Genomic DNA, 18,810 nt, shown 5'->3' with positions numbered 1-18,810 from the left:
TCCACTTAGAAAAAAGCAATGCAAGTTGTGTGTTTGGTTTTTTTTTATTTTCACCTAGCATTCCACAACTGCACCCCCAGCTACTCTGGCAGTCTGATTGGCAATATGGGTGCTGAAGACACAAAGCCTGGAAAATCACAGTAGAAAGAAAAGTTCCCCCAAAAAGGAATCCTGGGAATCCAGTACTGCAAGATTCTGCCAGATTCAAATTCCCCAGTCAAAGAAAAGCTATTGTAACCCAGATATGGAGCTAGAAAAATGTTTGTTCTCTATCAGCTATCACCTTGTGTCTGTGTGCTAAACTGGGAGTCAGAAGTGAAGTGGTCCATGCTGTTTTTGTCTGTGTACCAAACCAAGATGACCTCTGAATGAGAAAACTGTACCTGCTTTCCATCCTACAGGATTATCCGCTTAAGTCTGTGTTCAGATATAAATTATCACTATTAGAATTGTTCTGTATAATCTTAAATTTTAAAACTCCAGATGAAAGGATTCAGACTAAATTAGTTATCCTTCCTAGTTTTCTTTGTTTCTGAAAAGTTGCCTAAATGAAGTTTGTTTTTGAAAGCTGTGCTTATCATTCTTGTGAACTCTGCAGAGAGTTTTCACTTGGGAAGGTGACAGAAGTGAGTAAAGGAAGAATAAAATGCAGCTACACTGTTTTTTTCTCCTACCCTAGTTGTTTTCTGTTTTGATCTGTTCTATCCCATAACTTGATAAAAAAAAAAAAATTAAGGACAGTATTTGAAATTAAAGAATGAATGAATTGCTTCATTAAGGTTTGCAGATTCCATTCTAGAGTAAATACACAACTGATGTTTTGACATAAAAGTAAGCTGTGTTCAGAGTACACTAAAAACCACAGTAATATTTCAAGTGTAATATTGCAAACTACTAGAAGTCAGCTGGAACACATTAGCTGTTTCTGGCTGTCAAAACAAGACAAGCTATGATTCAAAGAAAAAATAGCTATTTTTATTGCTGAAGTACTGCAGTTGGCCCTAAGTTACAGGTGAGGGCACTATAAGCAAAAATAAAACCTTGGGACAGGCTAAATGCAGATACTTTTAAAGTGAAATATCTTTAAACATGATGACTGCAGTAACTCTCGAATTGAAAAGAGTTTTACATCTGGTATATAAATGCCATTATTTAGAGAATAATTGAAGCTTTTTGCTATGAAATACATATTATATGCACACACATATAGACATTTGAAGATAAATGCCAAAACTCAAAATTCATTTAGCCAAACTGATTAAAAGTTAAATTCTCTTCCCAGTGCACCTAATCAGGGAATGATCTGAGGTAAAATTGTACAGCAAGAGAAATGAAGACACTAGTTCAGACATTTTTCTCTCTGGTTATCAAACCTCACTTGATAATTTTGCAGGAGACCTGATATTCTAAGGTAGCTCTGTTTTAACTAAGTAAATGCGACTGTTGAGCATTTCTGTACTTGTTTTCAAAACAGTTTCTGATATACCAAAATACGTTACACACCCAGAAGTATTTAAAGTTTAAAATTTAGTATTTCCTCTTCTAAATATCTAAATATGGCTTTAAAATTAGAAAAAGGGTATTTTTTTTGGCATTACTTTTATTTGAAAAATATGAAAAGCATTTTGAAAAACAGCTACCACCACTTTTCCATTAGATATATTATTTCAGTTCAAAATACTTAACTGAACTGAGCAGGGAAAAAAGGCCACATTTAGTCACTGATGTAAATGAGATGATTTTAAAGAACACTCAGCATCAAACTGTTCCTGTGATAGTGAAGCACTTTTTCTATTTAATTCACTAAGCACACAATTTTAAAGGTCAGCAAGAAATGAATAGAGTCTTTATTTAAAAGTTTTGAATATGGTTTGAACCTTGACTTCATAGTATTTTTTTCTAGTCTAAGATATGGAATAACCTAAATGTAAGACACTTTTTTAGAATGATCAGTAGGAAAAAATGCCAGCTGGGTTGTTTGAAAACTGGTGTGAGAGAATTGAAGATGCTAGCACATGCATGCACAGGAGTAAAGTCTTATATTTGGCTTCCTTTGAGTAAAAGCCTTAAAAATAAAGAAAAAAAATGTTCCAAGAATATGAAGAAACAAGAAAAGAGAAGTAAAGAAAAAAAAATAGTTACATTCTTCGGGATTTTAAAACTCACGAGACTTCCAACAGTTTACAACCTTGAGCTACTACTGCATTGCTTTAATGAAACTATGTAAGCAGAAATATGCTGTAATGAAGAACTTCATGCAGAGAAGACAAATGGAAATATTTGACTCATTGACCAGAAGTCTGTTGTCTTTTGTGAAGCACTAGACAACAGGATCAAACCCTAAGTTATTAATTTTTTTAAATAATCCGAGTTCTGTAGGCTCTTTGACACTGGATCATCAAATGCCTAAATGTTTGGATCCGGCACCACACCTAAAACTGTTGGATACAAACATAAACAAAGTCAGCTGGGCAAACAGAGGGACTCACAGCCCACTCAGTGCTGAAACTTGGGATAGCAGGCTGGTTTTCCCATGCATCTTTACGCTGCCTGAATGCAAAACCCATCAGCTCAAATTCTCATAGGTCAAAGTCCTCTCCTGGCTAGGCCAAAACTATACACTGTGTGTCTCAGTGGTTTGCTCAATGCCTCCTTTAGTCACAGCAACACTGCTAGAGCTGCCCAAGCCCAGGACGGTCCCCAGGATCCCAAGACAGGGAGCAAAGTTGTCTGTTAAACACGTGGTAAGGGTGAGGAACCAGGAGCATGACGATGATGATGATGATGATGATGATGATGATGCAGTCAGCTACTCTTAGAACACTGGAAGAAGACACATTTCTTCTAACATTTTGAAAGTGTAAGTACCTAAGCTTGATGACTTGACGACACAAAATAAAGCCAACTCTGTCACAAGGAGGCAAATATGTTTTTTCTTTTTGAGGCAGTCAGGGCTCATGTTTCATATTTTGTGAAAAAATGAGCACTACTCTCATTCACAAATGTTTTAGGCTGAATCTCTACCACTTAGTAGGACTTTGAGAATGTTACATTTGAGCAGCTACAGTTAAAACAGAGCTACAAAAATAACAAAGCAGTGCCTTGTTTTTGCAATATCAAAATCACATGGAATAAAATAATAATCACAAGCTGTCGCATAAATTTCATCATTTAAGAATTTTTTTCCCAAGAGAAACAGAATGAATATAGATATTTAGCTGATCTATATTCCTTTCACAAAAGTAAATTTTACTGAATCTTCTATGCAAATTAAATGAAACAGTTGGTATTTATCAAACAAATTATGAGAACACTGTCTGGTAAAACACCAATTAAAATCTATTGCTGAAGTTAAAAATGCCCATAAAAATTATTCAGATGGCACCTATTCATGTTATTTAATACTCTAAGTTACCCCACAAAAAAGAAGATAAGTCTCCTTTCCCACTTTCCTTCTTCCTCCACCATCCTTGCTGCCACCAAAGCTGTAATTGATGCAAGTGTCCTGGAGATCATATACTTTCTAGGGCCCTCAAATATATCCATATATTGCCAGTCATAATTTTTCCAGTTTCAACTTTTCTTTACTCCAGAGTGGCAAAAGTGTGTTTTTTAAGTAATAATTATAGATAATGTGATCCAACTTAGACAACTTGTGATGGACAAAACTTAACTTTCATTGCAAACTATTTTAATCATGTATATAACACCAAATAGAAAATCACCTATACTGTGTAAAACACCAAAGTTTCCATCAGAGCACAACTAAAGAAACTCTCTCTGAGTAGGTTCAGAAATTTGACATCAAACTCTGTGAGAAATAATGTATTTAATGAAGGACACAAACATCCTGACAGTGGGAAAGCTGCACCAACAGTTGAGGCTTTCAGCAATGCTCTGCCAATGCCAAGGGCGAAGGGAGGAGAGCCTCGAGGGAGAAGGATCCTCAGGTAAGAAACCAAATATTTTTGGAGATCAGGAGCCCACTGAAGGATGTAACTAGCCCAAGACATGGCTGTACTGATGACATGGATGTCTAAATACTTCAGGGGACTTTTTCAAGGCTTCACACAGTTTGGAGTCTGCAGCAATATTTACCTGATATCAGCGCAGATTTATGGCCAATGATCAAAAAGAAAAATACCATTTTCAAGTCCTAGCACCCATTTCCCAAACCCTCCTGATACTGGTTCAGTAAGCTTTAGCTTATTAAATTTGTTTGGGATTGCAGGCCTGCATGAAAAATAAAGCTGAATTAATTTGTTGTCTCTTGCAGTGAAGAAAGCTACATGTGTAAGAAAAGAATATTTTTTTTACTAAACCAAAGCATTATCTTAACAAGACCAAGTATGCAAGTCATAATAACCAAATATTCATGCAAATTAGTGTCTGAAAAGAATGTCTGTTTTTTAGGCAAAGACAAATATATTCTCACACATTTCTACATCACACAAATTCATTTAGTAAATGGCTAAAGTAGCGATGTGTTTATATATCATGACTTCTATCCTTTAAAAAAAATTAATTAACTTGTTTCCTCTGGATTTTACTCTTGCCCTAGCTGGAAATATAATTGAAATCTTTAACTTCACCTATTTATGCAACCACAGAAAATTAAGTACATACTATCGAAAAGAAGACAAACAGTAAGTAATTAAAGGTTAAATTTTTGAAGGCTGCATCCAAAATAATGACCAAGCAAGCAAAGGAGCAAGCAAAAAAGCTAGAATAGGTTTGTATATTGATTAAGGAACTGCATTACATATTTTAAAATGTGTTTATGTGGGTGCACACCGCAGACAGATGACAAATCAATTCTTCAGGACAACAAAGCATTACGATTCTTAGATACTAACAAATTTTAACAGTCAAGTACCACATTCACTCAAGATATGACGCTGATATTCCAGAGATGAAAAACTATTAGCAAATTTTATACCTGCACTTCCATAAGGAAGGTTAGAGGTTGCATTTAAGGTTACCAAATATAACATCATATCACCAGGTTCTTAAAGGATTAAATTTATTGAAGAGGGGGAATATTTTCAGATTTACTGAGTGAAGCTTCATTGGACTATTCTTTGGTGCTTTTATATTGAAATTTGTGTTTCCTCTAAAGTAGTGCTGGTCTTAACAAGTGATGTCAACGTTAAAACATGCTTGAAGAACAGAATGAGGCCTGGTGGTGAAACAATTTATGAAATGATGCATAAATAGCCTGTGCAGTTTCCCTGTGAGACTTGACAAAACATACTGGATTCCATCCAGACATCAAAATGTAATTAAGTATGATTTATTATGTATATTCATGGATTATTCACGTCTGAACACTTTGCTTGCTCCAACTGCATCAGAGTATTTGGCCCTGATCTAAAAAATATTTTAAGCGAAAAATCAAATTAGAGCAAGTTTTCCTGGAGGAGATGATTTTTTCTTTGTCTTTCTGTACACATCTAGAGCAATTAATAGTTTAAGACATTGGATTAGTGTTAGACCATTAATCTAAATATTTAAAATAGAGACAGATGGTGCCAATACAACACACAGTGTGATCCTGCAGGAAAGAGAGCCTAACTATGGGAGCAACACCAATATTCCATATGTTCAGGCTGGTGGAGAACACATTAAACAGAAAACGATTTGGTCCCAACAGCAAGAGAATTGCCACACTTCCTACATGAACCAACAAGTTGTCAAACCAGTTTAAGAACCATCCCATTTTCTACATTTTCATGCCTTTGGACACTTTTCAAATACACCAAGAAATGGCTCCACCAAGCCATTTCCTCTCATTTCTAAAGATGAGAAATCTCTTACCTCTAAAACCTTGCCACATTAGCCTTAGCCTGCTGTGTTCTAGATTTAATGGAATGAATTTTTTTTTTTAAAGAAGTGGCATATGATGATTAAGAAAGGAAAATGTGCATTCTCCCCTTCCTATACTCTTCCCCTCCATTCCCTGCTTGGTGTAAATACAGGGTTTTGTAAATGTTCTGCAAATTTCCGTGTGGCTCAAACAACTTTTACAAGACTTTGAGAAAAAACACAACCACCACAGCACTGAAGGTGGTAACGTTGGCCATGTGCCTGACAAACACATCACTACTGCTTCCTTTTTTTAAAGTACGCCTGCTTTAACATTCCTGTGCACTGCAAAGGCTTCCCTCCTCCAAGGTTTCATTTGGCCCTCTTTCAGGTGGGTAAAAACACCAAATTTGAGACCCTTTACTGTAGCCACATTTCCATGAAATTCTGTGTGATAAATAGCAGTGGAAGGGCAGTCACTGGATGAGGACACTGAGAAGCTCTTACAACACTAATATTAATTTTTCTGCTTGTCATATCCTGCTACCAAACAGTGAAGTCTGCAAATCCTACGGACTGTTCACCTGTAAAAATGTGTTGGAAGAATGCAGAGAGGAAAGGGACTAAATAACAGAAATTTACCTGGAATAAAAATGAATACAGACGAGAAGGGTATTTAGCTTAAAAGAAACGCACCTAGTCAGCAAGAAAGTGTTGTAACAAAGTTTTAAGCAAAACGTAGAAAAACCACATCTATTTCCAAAAGGAAAAATCATGCAAATTTTTTTGGGTTGAAGCCTTTGTGCTATCTAAATAATACTGGCTAATTTTATTTATTTATTTATTTGAAAATGCTTAGCATCCTGTTGCTATGGCAACAATTTGCTTTGCTGAGTGCATCTTTGTTAACATTCACTTGCTGTAGTAATGTTTCCATCACCATCTGGCAGTGACAATTTTTTTTTGCTTGAGTGAAAATTCCTCTAAAGTATAAAAATCAGGCCAGTTATTTTTAGAAAACTGACTGCCCCGGCTCTTACCGACTTTGCAGAGTTCCAGCCACAACCTCTGTAAATTCAGTCATGTGATATTGATAACTTAAAGAAGGGGATAAGCAACAGTGTGAAGAATGATTGGAGTTGAAAAGCCGACCAGTTGTCCTTTTTCCTTTGACAGAGAATGTTTGTTTTTCAATTTTTTCCAAGAAGTCATGTTTTAAAAACCCCAGCTCACCTCCTTTCCTTCACTAAAATTCATTGATATTAAGCAGATGGCAAAATGATCTCCATTACTGGTGAGATGTGTTCCAAGAATATCACATGAAGACTGGGAAACCCTCAGTTTCCATGGTAAATCGTTTGACTTCAATACATTTAATAAGAATGTTTAACATTCCATATTCTGTGGGTCAAATTTAAATAATGTAATCACAGTTATTAAGCCAAATACATAAGACAAGAACTCAGAGGAGCAGCAAAAACTGGGTATGTACTGACCATGATCCAGGCTGGACAAACATAGAAGCAAGAGTTCTTTCAAACTTAGGCCTCCCTCATGTCTATATTTTGATATTTCAGTAACTTTTCTGAATTCTCCTCTAAACCAGAGAACAGTACCATTGCATCACAAGTATAAAATAAGCACTATTTTTCCTTTGGAAATAATCTAAGTGCTAAGTGCTATGAAATATTTAATCACAACAATCTTCTTTGGCCATGCTTCTGTTTTGCAAATCTGGTTATTTGGTGTCCATGAAGACTGCATCATGGGGCTACTGTTTTCCAGATCACTCATCCAAGCATGATCTGTTGTTGATTTCTCCCTTCAAAATCCAGAGCATTAGATGTAAAAAATTTGTTTCCCATGTGTGTTCATATACAGACAAATCTCTAACTCAGTGATGGGTTTTGGCCCTGAATGGCCCTGATGTTTTCAGAAAAAATAAAAAAAGAGATTGACAGTATATCATAAGCTGACATTTGGAAACAGAGGAGACAGCAGCACGAAGCTTGACCAGAAACACTGACAGAAGAAATGTATTGATGATCACAAAGGGAGAGTGGAGAAACTGCAATGACTTTTAAATTCTAGGCCAATTCCATGAGGTTTGAAAGCTTCATAGAACACATATGTTTTAAACTGAGAATATTTAATGTGGAAACTTGAGAAAGAATCTGAAAAAGAAACCCAAAATATTGAGTCCCATGCTGCTCTGTATTAAATTATTCATATTTCTCAGTGAGAACTCTGTAAGTTACCTTAGAGAAATTACTAAACGTATGGCTATCTTTGATGATTCAACATTTCTCAGGATTAGTATCTCACAACAACTCCCAAATAACAATTTTACAAAATGTAGATGGGTTTTTGGTTTTGGTTCTGGTTTGGTTTGTTTTGATCAGTTGATTGGTTGTTTTTCAACATTGCTGCAAGCTTCCCCTCTTCTACAATGGACTATTTCTTGGGTTAGTTTTTTTATATTATTTAAGAAATATGTTGCCAATTCATTAAATATGAGATGAACTATTTTTTGAAAAGACTGAGAAGAAGATTCACAATTAGATATCTAGTTTCACTTTTTAGAGAGCTTAGCATATGTAAGATAACTTTGGAAAGGTCATAGCCTATGAAGAAGACCATTATCAATTTCCTAACCAGAAAACAGAATGACAGCATGGAGTCCCTCAGACAAACTTTAGTTTGGGGTTTTTTCTTTATAAGGTAAAGGAATCTAACTTTTATTGAAGATCATTTATCCTTCTTTATGTTACATACCATTATAAAGTGTATAATTCTTCGGGAAAAATGTGATCTGTTGAAATGAGAAACTTTGCATCTTCGAGTCTTATTTGTAGAGAAAATGTAATACACACATTTACACAGGAAGAATAAATTATCTGTAAGTCACATGAAGAAAACCAGCAGAACTATTGGAGCTATATATTTCTTGAATGGATTTGTGAAATAATTTACCACACATGAGCCATAAGGATACTGTTAAGACAAGTATCTAACTCTGCTCAGGTTGTTAGGAAGGATCAGCTTCTGGTAGGGCCAGTCTCTCTCTATTGAGCATGAATAAGCAGCCCTGTACCTCAGTCAGGATAAAGGGAGCTAAGCTGAATCATAACCCTGTGTGTCAGTCGTCTCCAGCACTGGTGGGCAGGTCAGACACAGCTTCACAAAAGTCAGCAGTGCTGGAATATGAAGGAAGCAATGGCATGAAGTTTTTTTTTTTTAATTGTTTTTATTTTTATTAGCAGAATTAGACTGGAGTTAATTTCATAGATTGAGAGAATAATAGAATGGTTTGGATTTGCTTCCCCATGCACTACAGGTTTGCCTCAAACTCGGGAAAGCTAATATTCTACTAATTCTCCTTTCCTGGGAATTAGTTGCATAAGAAGGCTACTTCTTTTTGGTTGATGTCTATTTTGTTTGGACATCAAGTCCATGACTAACAATTTTCTCTTCACAGTATCTCCATGATCCCATCTCAGAGTTTAACAGATAGAAAAGAGCAGAGAAATCTCTACTCTTACTACTGCTAATGAGAATTATAAATAGCTTGAAAAAAGCAGGATAAAAGTGGATGGGCATATTTACAAACTTGTTATAGTAATTTTAAACTAAAATGTCAGAAGCAGAGGACCAAAATTTATTTTATAGGCAACAATCAAATTGTAAAATAAAACACAATATATTTACCATAAGACAAGAAAATTTTAAGCTGTGGGTCAAAGAAAAGCCAACCAAAAGTATATATCAACTGCAAAATAGGCATCAGCATAGGACCCCTATTAATCTGATTTGTTATAACAGAATAGCAGTTTTCAGGTACCAATGCAATTCAAAACATGACATCTTTCTAACTTACACCGAAAAAATTCAATACGACTGAAGAACTAGAATTTTTTTTTTAAATTAACTTCAAAATACTTGTAAGTATTCAGTCTCAGAACCTAATCCTCAGTATACTTAAGTGCTCTATTTCATTACCTATAACAGAAAAATTATGAGAATCTACCAAATGGAAGAAAATACGCCCACACACCTGCTACTAAGCATTTATTTATGCCCACAGGAAAGCATTGCTTAAAAGGGTTTTGTATTCTTAGCAAAGTATGTATATAATTCACCACATTAGGATCATTGTTGCACAATTTTTTATACAGAAAACAGCAAATACAAGACTGAAATGCTGCAACATGTATTTTTCATTCACAAACCAGACAAAATGGATACTGGTGTCTTCGCTGCTAGCACAGATTTCTAAGTGATGCAGAGTTACCAAGGACTCTCTAAAGTCCCCGAGCACCTCCCTTCCTCTTCACTGCAAGTGGTAAAAGAATCACTGCTCCACACCTGTTCCCATTACAATATCTTTCATCCACATGCCAAGGCAAAGATATTATGTACCAATATAACCTGGAGGTGGTGGTCCCCTCCACTCTAGGCCAAGAAACAACTCTTGAAATTAAAATTTAAACAATATTTTATTCTGCATGGACAGGTGATTTTTTTGATTATGTAGCTGAATCACAATCCCATTAAAAAAAAAAAAAGGAAAAAACCCAACCCCTCTACACTCAGCTCAAATAGAACTTAATCCACAGTAATTATTCATCCTTTTGAAACTTTTAAAGTGTCATTATTGTTGACATCTTAGTAGCCCATGCATTTTCTATCAAACAGACAGGTCTATTCAATATGTGTCATGTCTATGCAAAAAAGTTATAATGAAAATTAATGATAATGTTATGAATAACATTAATTATAAAAGCAATTAACTTTTTTTTCCAAATGCCATCGGTACAAAACCTCTCGATTTTAATTAGTTCTTTATCATCTTATTTCATATTTTTCCATAATATACAGTTATTATTTAAATGAAATACACTTTGGGGACTCATTTTCCATCATGATGGAGTAGTTTTGCTCCATGTTGACAATGTCAGTTTAGGTTTTACCCTAGTCTGGGAAGAATCTGTCCACTGAAAGTCTGAATTTCCTTGTGTTTGGTTTGTGTGGCCAGGTTTTAGTAGCTGGGAGACACAGGAGCAGCTTCTGTAAGGAGCTGCCAGAAGCTTTCCCCATGTCCAGCAGAGCCAATGCCAGCCAGCTCCAGGATGGACCCACTGCCAGCCAAGCCCGAGCCCATCAGGAATGATAGTAATGCCTCTGTGATAAGATATTTAAGAAGGGAAAAAAAGTATTGTGCAGATGCAACTGCTCTCAGAGAAGAGAGAATGAGAAGAACAACCCTGCAAACACCAAGGTCAGTGAAGAAGGAAGGGGAGGAGGTGCTCCAAATGCTGGAGCTGAGATCCACTGCAGCGCCTGGTGCAGACCATGGAGAGGGAGCTGTGATCCTGCAGCCCATGCAGGTCAGTGGGAGTGCAGAGATCCACCTGCAGCCCGTGGAGGAGCCAAACTGCAGCAGGTGGATGCCTGAGATGAGGCTCATGAGAACTCATGAGAAGCCTGTGCTCATGAGAAGCAGGGTCCAGTCTGGGAACCACAGATCCATTGAGAGAGGAGCCCACGTTGGAGCAGGTTTCCTGCTAGGACTTGTGACCCCATGGAGGACCCAGAGTGGTACAGCCTGTTCCCAAAGGACAGTACCCTATGGAAGAGTGATCTATATCTGAGCAGCTCATGGAGAACTCTTGGCTGTGGGATGGACTCATGCTGGAGAAGTTTGTGGAGAACTTCTTGTGGGAGGAACCCCATGCTGGAGCAGGGGAACGACTCCTCTCCCTGAGCAGCATCAGAAACATGTGATGAACTGACCATAATCTCCATTCTCCATCTCCCTGCACTGCTGCAGAGTAGGAGATAGAGCTGGGAGGGAGAGAGGATTGGGAGGAAAGTAATTTTTAAGATTTCTTTTACTTCTCATTATCCTGCTCTGAATTTGGTAGTAATAGATCCAATTAATAACCCCCAAGTCTGTTTTGCCCGTGATAGCATTTGGGGAGTGATGTCTCCTGGTCCTAAACTCAACCCACGAAACTCTTGTTATATTTTCTCTCCCCTGTCCAGTGATAGAAAGGGTTCGATGGGTGCCCAGCACCCAGCCAGGGTCAACCCACTACATTCCTCTTAAATGGACCAAGCACAGAGAGATCACACCCATTGTTTCTAGTTTCACAGTAGAAAGAAAAGAATTATCTTGATCACAGGCATTGTGTCAGCCCATTAACAGTAACAACATTCTGAGGATTAAAGTAATCCACTATAACATGTTTTTCTCACAGAAAAAAAAATATTTTACTGAGTATCAGACAGATGAAATTTATTCTGCCTTTTCCATTTAGTTTTTTAACACACAATCTGTGAAGATCAGTTATTGTACAGGATCTGATCCCTTATGTGCTCTTACTAAGAGCAGAGCAGATTCACTCTGCTGCTGAGAATTTACTGTGTTCTTTTGTTTTCAACTGGAATGGAAAAGCTTTCCTATCATCATGGTGAATACAAATGCAGCTCTTGTTTCCTAATTATCACAGCTATTCAGACCTTGAAAATATGACTTGTTTTTGCAGTAGCTGTACTGTGCAGATCTTAGGGGTGTCATAGAAACTAGGAATGATTCACTGAGAAGACATGTTCCTTCTCAGTCAATAGTGAACCAACAATCCAGAACAATGCAAAGAAAAATTGGTCTAGTGAAGATCATATCTTCCTTGAAACACGTTTTTGACACATCATTTGCTTTTCTCTATTCCTTTTGATAACTGAATTCAATAAAGCATTTTCCCCATAATTTTTTTTTCTACAGCTCTGATGTTTTATGTATCTCTCTGATAAACAACTTGTACCTTTTTAACGAGAGGGCAGAAATGAGAACTTTTTGGCAGAAAAAACTCTCACCAAAACCCACAACAAATGACAATGACTTTTGAATAACTTCTGAATTTTTGAGTGAAACATTCAAACACTACACAACACAATACTTTTTAAAGTGCTGTCCTATCCTTAGAAATAATACAATTTCTCTGTCTAATAGCAGTCTTTCCTTTTATTTTACAAAAACGATCCCTTTACCTCTAGATAATCTGTATTATGCCTAGCTGAGTATCATCTCCCTCTGTCATTCAAAATAAGATTCTGCAGCTAGAATTTACGTTTACAACATTTTGATGAAACTTGAACCAGAAAATCAGGCAGTTCTCTATCGGCTCTATTGCATTAGCTTTTCAAAAAGATAGCACAGTCTATGCACGTAGCTGATTTTAGTTTAAATAGGATGATTACTTTTTCCCCATCACAGCTGTTTTCTCTGAAATCCCCCCATACAGCCTGTTCAATCTTTTTACAGATACTGGATGACTAGAAGACATCTCATATTACAATGTGCTATAGAACCTGCTCAGTTTAAGTTCAGTCAATTTGTGTCCAAGAGTAAGCACAGTCTGATTCACTACCTTTGTGTTGTGCAACATTGGCATTCTTTCTTAAAATGCTGCAAGGGATTCAGCAAACAAAAACTGGGAAGATGTGTTTTTATGAGAAGCAGCAAACAACAGCACAAGGTATCACCATGTGACTGAGAAAATTCTGTGTGAAGGCTGGTAAGTAGGGAGAGACAAAGGAGAAAGGGAAAATTACATACCACTATCTGTGTTTGTTGTAGTCCTCCCTCTTCTTCCACCCTACAAAACAAGATCCCATACAGCAAGCGTTATCTACCTACTAGGAAGCAGGAGGCAAAAAGACTGTCAATCACAGGGGTATTGCATACAGAAAACTTCCACCCTTTCTCCCCTCTGCAGTCCATAAAAAAAAGATATGAAAAATTTTGTAGATTAAGGAAATATACTATTATGGAGAAAGTCAGCAGAATGTAAAAAGGGGAAAGGAGGAGGAAGATAGGATGGCAGAAAACAAGACTATGACAAAGACAATTACTAGTACGTAATTTAGACCTTTGTAATTTCTGTCTCCTCCCATTCTACAAAACAAGATTCCATACAACAAGCTGAAGTGGTAAGAAATGAAACTGGGAGACAGGATCGTCTAAATTGCCAGCCTGAAGAATTCTCCAATCAAATCATGCCTTAAGCACCAAGTCTTGATAACAACAGTGGCAAGAACTGTATGAAGGATCAAATCTGAGCTTCGCAAATAAAAAATATTGCTATCTCAGTCCTTGGTCTTGAAGATTAAAATGCTTCCAATGGGCTACCTATTGACAGGTACGTATCAAAGATTCTGTACCAAATTAAGTATCTTCATAGCACTGCTTACTTCTAGCATTTCTAAAACCTTCCTTTCTCATGGAATGAAGCAAACCTCTTCTTCAAATGAGTGTGATCTAGGTCAGGAAAGATGCAAGTACATCTGATGGCTCTTAAGTAACCAAGAGGCATAGCTGTTCATCTGTAATGCTGAAAATTGAAGGAGAACAACACACATAGTTCATTTGGAAGTAGTTCAGAAAAATAATGAATTCTGACTCCAGTGGCTGTTTGTGTAGAAGGAAATTATAGGGCTCATAGAAACTTTTTGATGTTGAACATTTTGGAATAGCCATAGTCTGAAATAAGGAATATCCTTGCTTACTGTCAAGGTTGTATCTCGAATACAGAAGGCACAGAAACTTCTGGAGCATTAAAGAGTTTTTTTGGTGATCTTACTGGAAGGAGGATTTATCACCCAATTAGAGATCACTTGATAACAAAACCATCCTAAAATAAGGGATCTCAACAGATGTAAAACAGTGTCAATGCTTAAAGATATAAAGAGAAACTGATGTTGCAACTATAAGACAAATAGGATGTAATTATTATCAGAACTGTAGGTATGTTCAAGAGGATTGAAAGAATATTTGTTGAAACACATGTTTCTGCAGCAGGTTATGGCACTGCTTTTATACACATTTAAGTAGGCAACAAAGCCAAAAGAGGAGATCACTCATGCAATCACTGGTCAAATATTACAACAGGACAAGCTTTAGAAACTAAGTTTCCTGACATGTTAAATAAATGCATCTTCTAATTGCTAGTTCTGGATTATAAACTACCTGGTTTCAAGAAAATCAGAAACCATTCTTCTATATCACTTCCCATAGGAGTTACAGTTCCTTCACTATGCCACAGAAATTGGAATATAGCTAAGCTCTACGTTTTGAAACGTTACAGTACTGGGAAACTTGCAAACTTTAGAGAGTGATCTTTCTCTCAAATGATCTTTATAAAAATTTTACCTACACAAGATGCAAAGGTTTGAAAAAATTAAATTTTTTCAAGTCCATATGAGCTCTCCTTTAGAAGAATATAATTAAGTCACCGAGGGTAGACAGAGCAAGAAGGACCAGCAGTATGATGGAAGAAGCAAAATTCAAGAGAAGACAAAATAAGCTGTTTTTTCTCAATAGTAGACCCAGCAGAAGAAAACCTTGAGGCTGGTTAAAGATTAAATAATCCAATTAAAAAAAAAAAAAAAATCAACTGAGAATCAGAGAAACTGTGAGAAAAGAAAAATGTACTGTCATTCCTGGAGAACAGAGGAATGCAACATAAATTACATATTTGCCTTATTGTAGCTACAAAATAATCAGTAAACTTCTATTTTCATGTAGGAAAGAGAAGATACTTGTTGATGACAGTCAAGAAAACAGGAAAGCTACAGATCACCAGAAAACAAAAGAATGCAGCACTACCAGATGATCCACTGGGTTAGGGAATACAATACAAACTGGCTCCTATAGATGCTCCAAGAAGCAGGCAAATGTTACAGCTACTGTAATAGCCAGCAATTTCTGGCTGCCCAAATAACCCATTCACGTCTGCTTTACCTGAAACCATCAACCACACTGAAAGGATCTTTGTACAAGGGCAGGCAGACAAAGGAAACAGCTTTAAACTGAAAAATGGCAGGTTTAAATTTCATGTTAGGAAGAAATTTTTCACTGTGAGGATGGTGAGGTGCTGGAATGAGTTGCCCAGAGACTCTGTAGATGCCTGATTCCGGGTAGCATTCAAGGCCAAGCTGGATGAGGCTTTGAGCAACCTGGTCTAGCAGGTGTTCTTGCCTGTGGCAGGGGGGCTGGAACCACAAATCTTTCAGCTCCCTTCCAACCCAGACTACTCTATTACTCAACAATTCTATGATGATACAGATTGCTTCACATATCCAGAGGACCCAACACCTCTGCCCTTGTACCTACAGAAATTTTTTCCAGAAGAGAAAGGCATAAATTCCAATAAGGAACTGGAATGAAACCCAAAGCATGGGGTTGCACTTCTGACTTTTTGTTCGTGGAAGCTGTTTTGACCCTACAGGCTCCTGGAGTTCCAATCGAATCCTGCTCATACACATCAGCCACTGAAGACAGAAGATAGGAGGATTGGATTTCCCATGGGAGTTCAAACTCCCCTCCTTCAAACACTTCTTATTCAGCAGCAATGTCCTCGTAGACCCAGCAATCAGATTGAATCACCTTTATATGCAGTTTACTGTCAGATTCATGCTGCCTGTCCAGATCAGTTGGAGGAAAGCCTGCACAGAGTACATAGTACAGAATGCCCAAGGAGGCCCAAATCTCACAGCACAGAGCTGTTAATATGATCTCAGGCCTGTAAACTGCACTCAGTCATCTTCATTCCAAATAACACGTATTATTTTCTCACCAGAAAGATGTTAATGGTCATGAAAACACAGAGAGAGCATTAAGAGATGTTCTCTTGTAGTATCGGGAAGATCTTTTGAATTAAAAATTAACAAAAAAAATATAGAGCCAGTTCCTACAGTGAAAAGTTTGTACTTTAGCAAAAATCACCAAAATTGATTTCAATTAAACATATTTTAACTGACATGAAATACAGAATTTCTAATTTTCTTTCCACTTCAGAAAAAATGCTTGATCTCGAGCAACTTTACTGAAGTTGCAGAAGTTTCATGGCTTGCAGTGATTTTCTCATACAAAAGATATAACATTGGAAATACCTGCTGAAATACAGTACTCAATCAAAATCTGAATTGGCCAGTTTTTGGTGCTAAATACCATAATCTAAAGGGTTTTGAAAATTCATCTAGAAATCTCTGAAAAGGTTTTGGTGGTTTTGTTTTGTTTTTTTCTCAGAAGAAAACTATCCCGTTTGAAAGTTCCCCTACCAATCTGCAAAGCAATTGTTTTTTTGTCAAAGTTATTTTTATCTGTGTAAATCTAATTATTTGAAGAACAGGCCCACTGGTGTGCAATGCTGGATGAGGAGCAGGCAGTACAGACACAAAAAGCAAGGAATCTATTTCTGCAGGAGGGACAGTCTTTTCTAGGTGGGACACGCTCCATTTAGCAAGTGGTGAATGTGCACAGAATAAAGAGTATGAAGTGAATGCCTATTTTAAAAAGAGAATGACTAAATAATAAGAACAGTTACAAAAAGACCACCTTTTGGGCAGTGGAGATGAAGGACAGTTATATTGATTGTAAAGAACACATCAGCTGCCAGAATACTTGGAGGGGGGAAAAGCACAAAGGAAAAGACCCAAGGATCATAAAAGGACAAAAAAAAAAAGGCTGCTGACAGATCATTTCATGGTGAAAGAAAATAAAAAAAAAGCAAAAATGGAAATTTCTCACAAAATCTGAAAAGACACTGTGCTCAGCTATATCTGCAGCCTGAATTTTATCATAAGCAGGACCAGAAGATATACATCTGAAAATAGAATTCAAATAGTGGAACTTCTGTTTTCCTTGATAGTCTCTTTGGGAAAGGAGAAAAGATTTTTAAAAATAGAAAACAAAAAGGGAAAAATACTACCAAAAACTAACCAATGAACCCTGGAACATTAAGAAGTAGAATGAGGAAATGAGACAGCTCCTACTAACCGACTGCTCTGCCAGGATGTCAGTGATATTGGATATTCTGTGGCAACATGCTGTGATCAGAGACAGAACAATGTAATTTCCACACTTCTGCAAGAGACAGGCAACCTGTGACACTTCAGTCAATAATGCTGACAAAAGTTTGAATATGATTTTTTTTCCCCCTCAGGTATCTTTGAGGCATGTACAAGAAGAGAGACACCTTGTGCCTGAGCACCCTGCTGTCTTTTGAAAGACAAAGCCTTTGGCTCAGAAACTTAAGTGTTAAGAGAGCCAGTGCACTAGGGCAGCATGCAATGGAATTGTTTATACCTCCCACTATTCAATTTTCTCTCTTTTCCCTCATTTCAAATTGGTGGAACTATATTGGTTGTTGTAAGGAAAGTTATTTTGTGGGCCAAAGTAAGGAGCAAAACAAGAAAATAAAATTAAGATGAAGTCTGAAAAATAGGACAGAAAATTTCTTTGGGTAAGGTTCAGCTATCTCTGAGATGAGCATAGAGAGCAGTATTGCAATCATCACACAACAGCACCACCTTAGGTGATGGAGGTGTAAGAAAAGACAGAAAAAAAGGGAGAAAATACATACTAGATGAGAATTTGGAGTTCGGTTTTCAGGCCTTTACTCCTATAACAATGTTGCTCAGAAAGTAGAAATACATAAATCTACAATAATAGTAACCTTTACTAAATGAAAGAGACCAGATATTCTTCAGACACACTTCAGATAGGCATGTAAACAGCCTTCACGAGACCACACAACTGTGTTTCTCCAGAGTCTTTTCAATTTTTAATTGTTATCCTTACAGTGAAAATCAGGGTTAATGGAGTCTAGATTGGGTATTTAATATTTGGGCCAGTTAGGCTTGTGTACTTGGTAGCTCATTATAAATGCTCATACTGGAGCTTACAGTCAACTGTAGACATTTCATAATTTTTTTTGAAAGGTAACTAAACTCCTCTGGCTCTACAGCCCTCATAGCACAATCAAAGTTATCATGTATACACATAACAGCTCAGAAATTGCAATATAAATAATAATTACTGCCCAGTCACATAGTTAATCTCTCACTGTACTGTGGACAAGCAATGTGCCAAGGAAGTACCAGCTGTAAAAATGCAGCCATATAATTAAATGAGTTGATTTCATTTACAAATGGGCACCTTTT

The 18,810-nt window shown here is 36.8% G+C and overlaps 1 protein-coding gene across 2 annotated transcripts in view; it reads right to left on the bottom strand.

Annotated features, from left to right (window-relative positions):
- Positions 1-18,810, bottom strand: part of FGF14 (fibroblast growth factor 14) — a 377,875-nt gene that overhangs the window by 147,168 nt on the left and 211,897 nt on the right. The gene's annotated exons all lie outside the window — the stretch shown is intronic.

This window comes from Parus major, chromosome 1 (genome assembly GCF_001522545.3).
Source record: "Parus major isolate Abel chromosome 1, Parus_major1.1, whole genome shotgun sequence".
Classification (NCBI taxonomy): domain Eukaryota; kingdom Metazoa; phylum Chordata; class Aves; order Passeriformes; family Paridae; genus Parus; species Parus major.
The sequence above is the reverse complement of the archived record's forward strand: the minus strand, read 5'-3'. Positions and strand labels throughout refer to the sequence as shown.